Source organism: Mesocricetus auratus, unplaced genomic scaffold, assembly GCF_017639785.1.
Source record: "Mesocricetus auratus isolate SY011 unplaced genomic scaffold, BCM_Maur_2.0 Super-Scaffold_100004, whole genome shotgun sequence".
Taxonomy (NCBI): Eukaryota; Metazoa; Chordata; class Mammalia; order Rodentia; family Cricetidae; genus Mesocricetus; species Mesocricetus auratus.
This window is the reverse complement of record NW_024429189.1, coordinates 115,071,203-115,086,026: the sequence shown is the minus strand read 5'-3', so window position 1 is coordinate 115,086,026 and position 14,824 is coordinate 115,071,203. Positions and strand designations below refer to the sequence as shown.

At 39.6% G+C, this 14,824-nt stretch overlaps 1 long non-coding RNA gene across 1 annotated transcript; it reads left to right on the top strand.

Annotated features, from left to right (window-relative positions):
- Nucleotides 1-643: 643 nt before the first annotated feature.
- On the top strand, nt 644-14,386 carry LOC121140265. The gene is made up of 5 exons (XR_005877056.1): nt 644-775; nt 1,999-2,059; nt 3,088-3,190; nt 4,475-4,548; nt 14,213-14,386. It is a non-coding gene; the product is annotated as an uncharacterized LOC121140265 (long non-coding RNA).
- The last annotated feature ends 438 nt before the right edge of the window (nt 14,387-14,824 follow it).

Genomic DNA, 14,824 nt, shown 5'->3' with positions numbered 1-14,824 from the left:
TGGGAACCCTCAGCATTCATAAGCAGAACATCCAAGTGCTTTGAAAAGCACTTGAAAACAGGCTTATCACATACATTTTGTAAAAATCTGTAAACACATAACCACATTTCATAGGTAGCCTCTCTTTTGAGGAAAGAGGGGATTTTGAACAAATGTAAGCTATTATCTACTATTATGTTCTGCTCTGAAAAGTTCCTGTTTTTCACTGTGATTAATTCTATACTCCTTTGATTTACTGGGAGTTCTCATTCAGAACTTCTTGATAGATCTTGAAAATAAAGGAAGAAGAGTAAGTGATGTGTGGGCATTGCCATCTGCAACCACATGCCCTGTTTTTGGAAGCCTTGTATTACCAGATACCACAGAGAAGCAAGGGCAGAAACCCTAACCTCCCATGGTCCAGAGAAGCCAGCCAGCCAGGGGCATTACGTATCAAAGCTCCACGATTTAGAGTAGACCCTGTACTGTTCTCATAAGTCAGCAGCACCTTGGAACTGCAGCAACTTGGAACTGCAGCACCTTGGAACTGCAGGATCATCAGAGGACCAAGGGTGCCATCTGGTGGTCACAATAGTAAAATTCCGGGTGCAACTCATCTTGGAAACATTCTGAACTCAGAATCAGCTGAACTTCAGGGACTTAGAGATGAGCTGGCTGTGGATAGAGTATGTCCTTCAGAGTGTTGGGTTACTACCCTTCTAAGTCTCATAGGACATCAAACAAGAGGCACCAGGAAGTGTATGAGAGCAGAAAAATGCAATGAAGGGCTGCAAAGGTCATTAATTTTAAAAAAACTTAGTTATTTACCCTGAGTCGAAATGAGACTATCCCCTATAAACAATCAGAGGAAGCCCCATGCCATTACCTCTGAACAGTTAGCTACTGAAAATTGCTAGTGAGGGAGGATCAGTGCTCTTCATTGTATATACCCTCTTCTGAGATTAGCAGAGATTAACTATGAGATTAACTATGGTCTAGTTATTACCAATGGGCCAAAACAAAAAAGAACAGACATGAACATAGGAGAGAGGATTTGGGGGAGAAGGAGAAGAAATGAAAGAAGTGTCAGGGAGATAGAGAGTAAAGTGATTACTATCTATCCCCTACATATTGTAAAAATATCATTAATAATTTAAATTTTTCAGTTACTTGCTGTCTGGGAGCACTCTGTGCATCTCTGTCTTCAGATATGATGTCTTAGTATATCCTTTGATGGATGGGTGGGGAAAGAAGTGATGGGAGCATTCATTTCTTGTCCCTTCAAAGTTGTCTCTTCTGAACTTAAGTCCCCTTTCTCCCAACTTGAACACAGGCCTGCACTCCACTGAAAATTCTTCCAGACTAGGAACTGCAGATCAGTTTCCTATACCCAGAACATTATAAATTCAGAGATGCTTGCATTTATTTTTTGTTGTCAGAGAAAACATTCATGGTCTCATTTCGTAGTGGAAAAACAGTCTGATTATGGCTGACATGTAAAACTGACACCTAGACTTTAATTCATAGGTTTGTGCTTGAGATCAATTTTCCTTTATCCTTGATATCTTTAAATGCATAGCAGACTTCTCAGTCATTCCACACCCCAGCTTTGACCCTCTGCTCCTCCTGCTCCATAAGTGTCATCTTAATTTTCACCCATTCAGACTGAGTTTTGCTCTTGTTCCCTTCTAAACCCACACCCAGACTCTTGGTAAAGCTTGTAACCTACTAATCACATGCCCTGGGACCTTCCCTTTGCCATATCCCACTGTCCTGCTGGGTTCAGGTCACTGTGTCCCCTAACCTGGAAAACTGCAGCAGCTTCCACCATTCTCCATGATTTTCTGCATGCTTAGTGAATGTTCTGATCACGACAGATATTCTTTAACTGTTAGGAATATGCACATTATCATACTTCTTGTAAAGCCTTCCAAAGGCCTAATTTGCACTATGAATGATACAAAATTCTATTGGAGCATGTGGCATCTTGAATAAACTAATGGCTTTTCATTCTCCCAGCTCCGTCTTCCTGACAACTCCATCCCATCCAACTCTGACACTCAATCAGGAATCTCGGCAGGTAAAGTGCATTTCCTCCTGAGGGTTTCCATGTGTTGTTACTTGCTGTAAATATTCCCTCCTTGTTTCCATAGTTGCTTTATTCTCTTACTTCAGAGAGTTGTTCAAATGTCACCCATTGTATTGATAGCCCTTGATGATTGTTTCTCTGTAAGGTATAAATTGTTTCTAAGCCTGTTGAGGACCACCCTGTGCTTCTCTCATTCTCCAGAATGTATACATATGCACATAACAGTCTCTGGAATATGAACACATATTATAAACTTCAGATATCGCATTATAGGATAAAGGTTTCCTTTGGGAACAACTAATTTCTTGTAGGATGAAGACATCCATGGTAAATGATGTCTTAATGGGAATTTAGATGCCATCATGGATTGCAAATCCCTTATGAGTTGAAAGTATCTATATAAGTCATTTGTGTTCTAATAGGGTGAAGATGTCTTTATTTACGTGTAGGAGACTTTCACATTGTGGACAATATGGTAGCACTTGGGCATCTTACATCATCTTACGTTGTAGTAGCAGTTGTGGCTCAGATTACCCTCTGGCTATTGCAAAATTATTTAAAGCTTGGGAAGCAATATTAGAGTGCAAATGAGGAACAAGGAAAAATAGCCCAGTAGCAGAGAGAGGGGCACAGTTTTTTTTTCAGAAGCACAGCACTGAATTCTGATCAATGGGACATTCATTGCCACCTCTGAAACCTACCTTGAAAGTGTTAACATAAATATAATGACTTACTGTAGGAGAGAGCTCAGGTACCCAAGATGCTGTCCTTTGGGGTGTGGACAGAGGGATATGGGACAGGTAAGTGATATAAGGGAGAAGGAAAGTAAAAGCACTCTCTCCTTGGATACCAGCCATGTTTCAGAGAGTTTCCCAGCTTCCCAGTTTCTCATGTAAGTCACTTCTCTCTTTCTGAGTAAATACCCTACTACCTTTTCCCAGCATTCTTAGTGTGACTCGATGACCCCTCACAATGTACCAATCATTTCACCATATTTTGTTCTGTTTCCCCAAAAGCAGGTGGGGATTTGTGGATGAGAAAATAATTCTTCATGTATGATAAGAAGACTTCAGACTCTTAGATCTGAATGGTCGACTAAATCCAGTCTGCATCCTGTAAAGGGTACCTCTTTGTAGATTTCAAAACATCACACAGACTTTGGCAGTGACAAAATCACAGCTGATATGATGGCATGTACATTAACACCCCTCAAGACTTCATATTGTCCTCTTGACTACACATGGTAGAACAGAGTTCTTTGAAATACTGACCCTTGTGGGTTAGTTTGCAACCTCAGCACAAATGGTGTAGATACTGTGCGTGTGAATAAGGAGCAAGACATCAGTGGTGGGTACATAAAAGATGGCTCCAGATACACCTTCCTGATCTCTGTCTGTCTCAGCCTTGCCATGTGCCAAGACATTATACAGCCAACTCCTCACATACACACGCATAACCACAAATACTCACACAAACACAAATATACGAAGGTACACACACAATAACATATACAGGTACACATAAACTCTCCCAGAGACATACACAATGACAAACAGGTAGCAACACAGTGACTCATACATTCATTCACTGCGTACTGTCACAAAAATGCATGCAAAAACACACATTTCATACATACCATCATGGGACCAGCAATTAAGGATGCAATTTGATGTTATTGGATATAAAGTCTGAAGAATTTCTTCTAAGGAACTCACTCAAGTACATTGGACTTCTTAGCATATGCCTTATGAAGGAATTTCAGAGAGATTCTGTTTGAAGTGAGGTTGAAATATATTAATGTTTTTAAAGTACATGTTTACACTTAAACTTGAATTAAAAAGCAGATGTGCTTACATGTCTTAATGCTACATACACATGAATATACTCGTGTCTTTTGATACAATTATAAAAGGATGTAAAATGTATCTAATTTTAAAAGACTAAGTAAAAACAGTTATATACATAGTTACATATATCCTAACTAAGATATATATATGCTAACTATATATAAGATATATATACATACATATATCTTAACTAAAAAGATTTGTTAGTAAAGGAAGCCATAAGGTAGTTCATGTATACTGATGTGAGTAGTCTAAACAACTGGATGCTCACTATATGTGAGTTACAAGGAAGTCAAAGCAATCACAGATCTATGCGACAGTGTTGCTGTGTGTGCAGCGACAACTGTGAAGTCACGGAAGCAAGGGGCCACAGGACTAGACTCCTCAGCATCACTGTCTGCTGGTGACAGTCCCAGAATGATTTCTAGTTTCCTCAAGCAATTGATAAGGAGAATTACATTTGGACAAAGGATTAACTAGTGCTTGAGCCCACATTAACAGCCACTGCTTCTCCCTCTGCTTCTGCTGCATCACGTGGAACGATCACGCCCCGCTGCAGCACCACCTTGGGACAAGTAGCTCTGTGCCACCACCGTCTGGGAAGAGGTCCCTGGGCTGAGAGCAGCGCTACGGGTAAGCGCAGAAGTCAGAACACAAAGCCCAGCTGACCCCAACCACAAAGCCCCGGGTGCATGGTGCTTGCTGTGGCTGCTGCTACAGGCTGGGCTCAAAGTCCTAGCACCTGCCCGCTTCCCACCCCCTTCTATCCATAGGATTTCATGGCTATTTGTAGCCACATGTCCCTCAACCTCCCCAAGCCTTTTCCTCCCGGAATCTGTTCGTTAATGTTTCTACAGGCTGTTGTTAGCATTAACAGGTCATTTTGGTGGGAAAAAAAAAATGGTTTTCTGCAGAGAAACTGTGTTTGACAGTACATATGCGCCTTCTGCTGGCCAAGCATGGTAACTACAGATAAGATTATTCTCATCGACCAAAACCAACTAGAGGTAATTTTTAAAATTCAGTATTTATAATTGGTGGTAAGAACATCTAATTGTACCATGGCAGATAATTTAACATTATAGAACATTAGGTATCTCGTTGCCAATGCTATGCATTATGTATTAAAAGACAATTATGATCTATTTCAAATGCATTTGTGTCTCATGCTCGCAGTTAGTGTTCTAATATATGTAATCACATGGAAGAGACTGAGTAAACAGACAGATAATAGACAAATTGTAAAAATGATTCAAAGTTAGAGTAAAAGCTTCAGGTTCTTCAGGAAAAAGCAGATTTAGCCACCAAAACAGATAATTTGGTACTTAATCAGAACAACCTTCGAGACACATTTAATCCAATGTCTACTGCATTTATGACTAAGATAGAGTCCAGCCAAGAATAACTTACAAAATTAGCAGGGACAATTCACTCTGTGTCTGAAGACAGTGAGCATCTAGCAGACAGGATAATATTTCTAGAAGGCAAAATAGACACATTTAGAGACTTTAGGGATGATGGTATGAAGGGCTTGGAATCACACTTGACTGACCAGTCCAAGGATCTTATAAACTCATTAGAACAATTCTTGATGCAGGAAATCCAAGCCCTCAGAGATGACATGGTCACATAATTACAATGCTTAGAAGATTCACCATCTGGAACATCAGACACTGAGGCACTAGCCACTAGGCCACCAGGCAATGAAAGAGGTATATCTACTAGATTCCTAGGAGACCTTCCTAAAGTGGACATTCCAATAACAGTGACAGAAAGGCCAGCATCATGGAGGAATCAAAATGGGTCCACCACTTACCAGTGAGAACATATTCCTATGAAAGTTCTACAAGAAATCAAGCAAGCTATCGTAGCTTATGGGGTTCACAGCCCCTAAGTGAAAGAATTGTTGAGTTCCTGGGCAAAAAAAACCAAAATAACTCCCACAGATTAGCATAATTTAATATCAGCGATGCTGGACCAGTCTTCCCCAATATAATGGAAGGCTTTGTGGAGACAGGAGGCCAAGGCCCTCGAACTTCAAGGCTTGAAACAAGGCTTTAAACTTCCCAAAGTAAGATGCTAGGTGAAGGTAAATTTGCCCAAGCTGGTTTTGACAAACATACAGTTTCTTCTTTATGCCATACAGCAGTGCTAAATGCTTTAAATAAGGTTCATGAACCAGGAGAAAAAGTTGGGGCATATTCAAAGGTGGTACAGGGTCCTAGAGAAAAGTTCTCTAAATTCTTACAAAGACTATCCAGAGCAGTAGACTTACAGGTAACTGATTAAAATACTAGGTGACATCTGACAGAATCTTTAGCTTATGATAATACAAACCCACAAGGCAAACAGGTACTGTGGTCATTAAGGATCAGATCGGCACCATTGGATGAACAGGTCTTGTAATAGCTAATATTGACAATAGTGGTCTGCAGACAGGAACCTGGGTAGAAGAGGCCATTTCTAAAGGCTTAAAGAAACATCAAGATGACAAATGGCCTAACCATGAGGAGATACAGACCTGGTTTGGGGAAGGGATCTCCAGAAGTTTAGAAAGACATCAAAACACTAGATGTTTTAACCGTGATAGAATAGGATATCTGAGAAGGAACTGTAGACAACGCATTCCTAGAAATAATGCTTCTCCCAAGAATGCTTCAAACAGAAGTCCTCAGCCTTGTTGTTTGTGTAGAAGATGTAGCAAAGGCAGACACTGGACCACAGACAAACAAGGTAACCCTGCACAATCGGGAAACTTCTCAAGGGGCGTCTCGAAGGTCCCCATATCAAAAGTGGTCCAGACATTCCCAGTTACTGTAGAGGAAGATTTCATTCAGAGAAATTAGAAGATCCACTGCCTATTGTAAAGACTAATGGCACTATAGATGCAGATTACTTATTGAGGAGAAACCAGTTGATACTAGAGGAAACCAAAAATGCATATTTTGGCAAATTTCTGTACAGGATCACAGACCCAAATTACCAGTTAAAATGAATAATAAGATATTTTGGGATTCTAGACACTGGAGTTATTGTCACCATAATAACTCAAAAAATTGGCCCCTTAAGTGGGCCTTTAAAAGAAGAAAATGTTCAATTTTTAGGAAACAGGACACTATCTCAAGTGAAACAAAGTACTAGATACCAGACAGAAACTCAACAAAGAAGCAAAGGGACTAATAGAAGTAATGACCCAATTGGGATTAACAGACATCTATACAACATTTCATCCACATAAAAAAGAATATACCTTCTTCCCACCAACACATGGAAGGAACCTTCTCAAAAATCGACCACATATCAAACCTCAGCAGCTTCAAAAAAATTGGAATAACTCTATGCATCTTATCAGACCACCATGCTTTAAAATTAGAATTCAACAACAACACAAATTGCAGAAAACCTACAAACTCATGGAAATTTAATAATGCACAACTGCACACTTCTTGGGTCAAAGAAGAAATAAAAAAAATTAAAGACTTCCTAGAATTCAATGAGACAGAAGACACAACATACCCAAACCTATGGGACACTTTGAAAGCAGTGCTAAGAGGAAAGTTCGTAGCCCTAAGTGCCCACATGAAGAAACTGGAGAATAGTTATACTAAAGAATTAACAGCACAGCTGAAAGCTCTAGAACACAAATAAGCAAACTTCCCCAGGAGTAGACACCAGGAAATAGTCAAATTGAGGGTTGAAATCAATAAAGTAGAAACTAGGAAGACAATACAAATAATCAATGAAACAAAGAGTTGGTTCTTTGAGAAAATAAACAAGATAGACAAACCTTTGTCCAAACTTACCAAACAGCAGAGAGTGAACATGCAAATTAACAAATAGAATAGAATAGAAACTTCATTTTGGTTGATTTCTCTTGTGATGAGTATGTAATGACCTCCTTCATCTCTTTTGATTGATTTTATTTTAAAGTCTAATTTGTTAGATATTAGGATTGCTACCCTCCTTGTTTCTTGGGTCCATTTGATTGGAAAATCTTTTCCCAACCTTTAACTCTCAGGTAATGTCTGTCTTTGATGGTGAGGTGTGTTTCTTGTATGCAGCAGAAGGATGGGTTCTGTCTTCGAATCCATTCTGTTAGCCTGTGTCTTTTTATGGGTGAGTTAAGGCCATTCTGAACATCTATGCCCCAAATACAAAGGCACCCACATTCATAAAAGAAACATTACTAAAACTCAAATCAAGCATTAGACCTCACACAGCTATAGTGGGAGACCTCAACACCCTACTCCCACCACTAGACAGGACCACCACAGAAACTTAACAAAGAAACAAAGGAACTAACAGAAATTATGACCCAATTGGGATTAACAGACATCTGTAGAACATTCCATTCAAACACAAAAGAATATACCTTCTTCTCAGCGCCAACATGGGACCTTCTCTAAAATCGATGACATACTTGACAACATAGCAAACCTCAACAGTACAAAAAAATGGAATAACCCCCTGTATCTTATCAGATCACTGTAGGGGTGAGCCCACAATACTGTCCATGCCCCAAGGGTTGTGCACAGGAGATGGACACATGGTATATAAAAGAGAGGAAAAGCAAAAGCAGTCTCTCTTGGAAGCTGGCCATGCTTCTGATCTTCCCAGCTTGTATGTAAGCACTTTCTCCTGTTAATAAAAAATATTTTTCCCCATTGCATTGATTATCTCTTCAGCTGGTGTCAGAAGTTTTTACCCAGTCCCCAAAACTCAGGCTCGGGGAGACGAGCCCCCCGGGAGACCCCACTGCTGCCTGTCTGGCATACTGTGCCACAGTCATGCCAAAGAATGCCAGACCATGGAAAGCAGAATGCCTCTGACCGCTTTGCATCCCCAGAAATTCAAAGGTAAGCTTAGCCCTGTTTACACTGCAGGACTAGCTCTGCAGATTCCTGAAAGCTGTGCTATGCAGCTTTTCACTACCTTTCCCCAGCCCTGTCACAGCTGCAGCTCTGCTATAGACTGTGCCCAGGGTGATGCTGTCTCTCTCAGCTTCACACTGTGTCTGGCCTGTCTTACCTGTCACAAAGCACATGTCCTGCTGCTAGCTGCCTGCTACTGAGTGCACGTTCCTGCTGCAGGCGGTAGAGCATGTGTCTGCTTCTGTTGGGTCCCAGCATGGCCATCAGAGTGCTTCCCTTGGCACGTGTTTGCCACAGCCACTGCCTGCTCGGTATTCACCAAGCATGCAATTAACTTCCCAAGATAAGGTTACTGGTGAAGGTGAACTTGCTGATCCACAGGCCCAAGCTGGATTTGATGAACACACACCTTCTTTATGTTATACAGCAGCTCTAAATGCTTTGAATAAGGTTCATGAATGAGGAGGAAAAGTTGAACCATATTCAAAATTGGTACAGGCTCCTAGAGAAAGGTTTTCTGAATTCTTACAAAGATTATCCAGAGCAGTAAACTTATAGGTAACTGATTCAAATACTAGGCGACTCCTTATAGAATTTTTAGCTTATAAGAGTACAAATCCAGCTGGGCGGTGGTGTTGCACGCCTTTAATCCCAGCACTCGGGAGGCAAAGGCAGGCGGATCTCTGTGATTTCGAGACCAAGCCTGGTCTACCGAGCGAGTTCCAGGACAGGCTCCAAAACAATACAGAGAAACCCTGTCTCGAAAAAAGCAAAAATATACAGCTAATATTGAGTATAATGATCCAGAGACAGGAACCTGGGTAGGAGAGGCCAGTTCTAAAGGCTTAAAGATGCACCAAGATGAAAATGTTCTAACCGTGAGGATATACAGACTTGCATTGGAAAAGCAATCTCCAGAAATTTAAAAAGACATCATAACACCAGATGTTTTAACAGTCGTCGAATAGGACATCTGAGTAGGAACTGTAGACAAAACATTCCTAGAAATAATACTTCTCTTAGGAATGATTCAAACAGAAGGCCTCAGAATTCTGGTTCGTATAGGAGATGTACCAAGGGCCGACACTAGACCAACGAATGTAGGTCAACCATGGACAAACAAGGTAACACTTTACAATCAGGAAATACATCAAGGGGACTTTCAAAGGCCTCCATGTCAAAAGTGGTCTGGTCATTCCCAGTCACTGTAGAAGAAGATTTCTCTTAGGACAATTAGAAGATCCACTACCTATTGTAAAGACAAATGGCTCTGTGAATGACAGATTAGTTATTGAGGATGAACCAGTCTATACTAGAGGAAATGAAAAAATGTGTATTTTGGCAGACTTCTATCAATGACAGGAAGCCAAAATTAAAAGTACAAGTAAATAACATTATTTGGGAAGGTTTGCTTGACACAGGTTCAGATGTTTCTATTATTATTCAGGAAAGTGACCTAAAACATGGCCTTTACAAGTTGTTAATGTCCAATTGTTAGGGATAAGGACCCTATCTGAAGTAAGAAAAAGTACTAGATGGGTAGAGTGTATTGCACAAGAAGGACAAAGAGGGAGATTGAGGACATATGTTGCCAATTTGCTATAAATCTCAGGGGTGCTGATTTATTACAGCAATGGAATACCCAGATTAACATTCATCCTGTGTCAGATATGAATCATAAACAAGCTCTTAGTGGTAGAAATAATATTTTAAGGCACTACATTAAGCAGTCGCAGAACATACAGGCTGTACAGTTACAGGATGCTAACAAAACACCTACAGAGAAACCAAAAGCACTACCCTTAAAATGGCTAACAGATAAACTTGTCTGTGTAGGGCAATGGCAATGGCCTCTGGGAAGTTAGAGGCTTTAGAAAAGTTAGTTCAGGAATAGCCGAATGCTGGACATATTGAAGAATCTGCCAGTCCATGGAATTCTCCTGTATTTGTTATGAAAAAGACGTCTGGGAAATAGAGAATGGTTACTGATCTAAGAGCTATAAACAAGGGAATTCAGCCTATGGGTTCTCTACAGCATTTGATGCCATTACCTTCTCTGATTCCTAAAGGATGGACAATTATATTTATAGATTTAAAAGATTGCTTCTTCATTATACCTTTACAAGAAAAAGATAGGGATAAATTAGCTTTCACAGTGCCTACCTATAACCATTCTCAACCAGTACAGAAATTTCAGTGGAAGGTGTTGCCACAAGAAATGTTAAATAGTCGACTTTGTGTCAGTATTTTGTGCAAAAATCCTTGGAAATAATTAGTAACCTATGTTCACACTCAATAATCTATCATCATATGGATGATATATTGTTGGCTGATTCAAAAAAGGGTATGTTACAAAGATGTTTGAGGCAGTAAAGAAAACTTTACCTCACTGGGGATTACAAATTGCCCCACAAAATATACAAAGAGGAGATTCTAATAATTATTTAGGCTATAAAATAGACTTACAGAAAATTAGACAGCAAAAGGTACAGATCAGCAGAGATTGTTACCAGACTCTTAATGATCTTCAAAATTACTAGGAGAAATTTCTCAACTACAGAAAATTATTGAAGTAGAAGGGCATGATTTAAAACACCTGAAAATGGCCCTAAAATGAGACAAGGACTTTAAAAGTCCTAGAATAGTATCAGCTGAGGCTGAAAAAGAATTATAATGGGAAAAACAAAGAATATTGGAAGCACATGTGGACTGTGTGGATCCAAAACTGAACTGCATTCTGATTATTTTGCCATCTAGAGAATACCCCTCTGGAATATTAATGCAAAGGGAAGACATAATACTAGAATGGGTATTTCTGCCACATAAACAGAATTTAAAAACTGATGATATATATAGAAAAGATCTTTGATTTGATACTAAAAGGCAAGTTAAGGCTTTGTCAACTAACTGGAAAGGATGCAGCAGAGATTGTTGTACCCTTAACAAGTTAGAAAATTTCCTCCTTATGGAAGGATAATGAATATTGGCAAAGGGCTTGCAGTGACTTTTTGGGAACTTAAATAAGTAACAATTATCCCAAAACAGAGAGAATCAAATTCATAAAGAAAACAATTTGGATTCTTCTATGCCTATCTCTGGAGATTTTTAACATTTTCTATAATATATTTAAATTAGAAACAAGCTTGCTTCCCATGTCAGTCCCAGCTTCCTCTCTCTTCCCTCCATACCCACTTCCCTGGCCCCCTACCCCCCATCCAATCCCCACTCCATTCCCCTGGGAGGGCAATGCCCTCTGTAGGGGATATCTAGAGTCTGTCATTTCATTCTGGGGAAGGGCTTAGGCCCTCCCCCAAGTGTCCAGATTGAGAGAACATCCTTCATTGTGGGATAGGCACCCAAAGTCCATTTGTGTGCCAGGGATAAATACTATCTACTATCCAAAGCCCCATAGATTGCCTAGGTCTCCTAACTGACACCAACATTCAAGGAGTCTGGATCAGTCCCATGCTGGCCTCTCAGCCATCAGTCTTGGGTCCAAGAGCTCCCCCTTGTTCAGGTTAGCTGTTTCTCTGGGTTTCACCGGCCCAATCTTGCCCCATTTGCTCATCAGTCCTCCCTCTCTGTCACTGGGTTCCAGGAGTTCAGTTCAGTGTTTAGCTGTGGTTGTCTGCCTCTGCTTCCATCTGTCACTGGATGGAGGTACTAGGATGGTATATAACATAGTCGTCAAAATCATTATCAGAGAGGGGCATTCTATACTGATGCAAACAAGTCAGGTAAGGCAGGCTATGAATCAGGAAATATAAGTAAAGTAGTTAAAAGCCCTTACAATTCTGTACAAATGGCAGAGTTGTATGCCATTCTCATGGTACTTAAAGACTTTACAGTGCCTCTAAATATAGTTATGGATTCTCAGTATGCAGAGAGAGTCGTTTTACACATCGAGACTACAGAATTTGTTTCTGATGACACAGAATTAACCTCACTGTTTTTACAATTACAGGAAACCACCAGAAATAGAACTCATCCTATGTATATAACACACATCAGATCCCATAAGTGTCTGCCACAAGGCAATGATGAGATTGATTGTTATTCATTGGAGGTATGTTGGAAGCTTCAGAATTTCATAAGAAACACCATGTCAACAGCAGAGGCTTAAAGAAGGATTTATATATCATTTGGCAAAAAGCCAAGGAAACAGCAAGAAACTGTCCCACCTGTTCATTGTATAATCAAACTCCACACCACCAGGCAGTTATCCCAAAGCTATTTGCAGAAATTAAATTTGGCAAATGGATGTATTTCACTTTCCATATTTTGGAAGTTTGAAATATGTACACCATACCATAGACACGTTCTCAGGCTTCCAATGGGCTACTTCCCTCAGCTCTGAAAAGGCTGATTCTGTTATCACACACCTCTTAGAGGTGATGACTGTTACGGTATATCTGCACAAATAAAAACTGACAATGCTCCAGCATATGTCTCCAGAAAATTGGAAAAGTTTTTCAGATATTATAACATAAAACATGTAACTGGTATACCTCACAATCCTACAAGACAAGCAGTGGTTGGGAGATATAACCGCAACTTAAAAGAAATGCTTCATAAACAGCCAGGGGAAACAAAGACCCCCAAACGCAGATTACATAATGCGTTACTAACGTTGAACTTTCTTAATGTTAATGAAAAAGGACAAGCAGCTGCAGAAAGACACTGGACTACAGAAACAACTTCTGAACTAAACCAACCAGTGTGTTTCAAGGATGTTATGACCTCAGTCTGGAAACCAGGATATGTGTTATATTGGGGAAGGGGTTTTGCCTTTGTTTCCACAGGAGAAGAAAAACTTTGGATTCCATCAAAATTAATCAAGATTCGATCCGAACAGAAGAAGCCCTAAGAGGAGGAAAGATGACAGCTCATCTACAAGGTCATATTCTACTATGTGTAAGAAGACCTAATAGAAGGAAAGAGAAGTGTTTTGTTTTTGTCTTCACAGGAAAATTCAGTTCCAAACAGTGAAAAATACTGGACATATGGATATCTAAAGAAGAATGGATAGCTACCCTGAGGACCATCAAACAAACAATAATCCACTGTGTGATATCAGTGTCTAAATCTCTCTATCTTGTTCTTATAATATCCATTTCTCCTTGCTTCTTAATATTTAGTCCCAACTCATTTTACTGAATCTGGCTTTGGAGTTGGATTGGCTTTCCTCCTCTAAATTCAAGCACATTGTTAAAATAAGATTCAGAATTTCTCTATTATATCAAAGAGCCATTGGTACAAGATAGAAGAAAACAAAGCTAGGGACTGTCATCTGTTTATATTTTGTTCCTTTTCTGAAAGTCTAATCTCCTTTATGTTTTCTATCTTCCTTATTGTTGCCTTTCCTGGTAAGCATACACATAAAAGTTGAAAATTTCTCTGTTAACATTAATGTTTGTATTTTCCAGAGAACAAGGAGTTTTCTAACAGCATTCTTCAAACACTTCGGAAAGAAGTTGGGGCCCCACTTCATCCAACTCTACCCAATTTGACTTGATGCATTTGAACTGACCCACATCATCGACTCCACCTGACTAGTACCTTCCTGAAACTGGTTTGGAACTACATCGCTTGGCACAACTCTGGACCAATGAACTGATATGGTGTACTTCCTCCAATCTGGCCAGAGCTTCAGACAAGAGCTTCAATCAACATTAGAATAATCAAAGTGAGGGCTGAAATCAATAAATTTGAAACAAAGAAAACAACACAAAGAATCAATGTAACAAAGAGTTGGGTCTTTGAGAAAATCAACATTATAGACAAACCTTTATCCAAACTAACCAAAAGGCAGAGAGAGAACATGTAAATTAACAAAATCAGGAATTAAAAGGGGGACATGACAACAGACACTGAGGAAATCCAGATAATCTTCACGTCATACTTTGAAAACATGTACTCCACAAAATTCAAAAATTTAAAGCAAATGAACAAATTTCTGGATAGATATCACTTACCAAAATTAAATCAAGAACAGATAAGGAATCTTAACAGACCAATAACTCCTAATGAAATAGAAG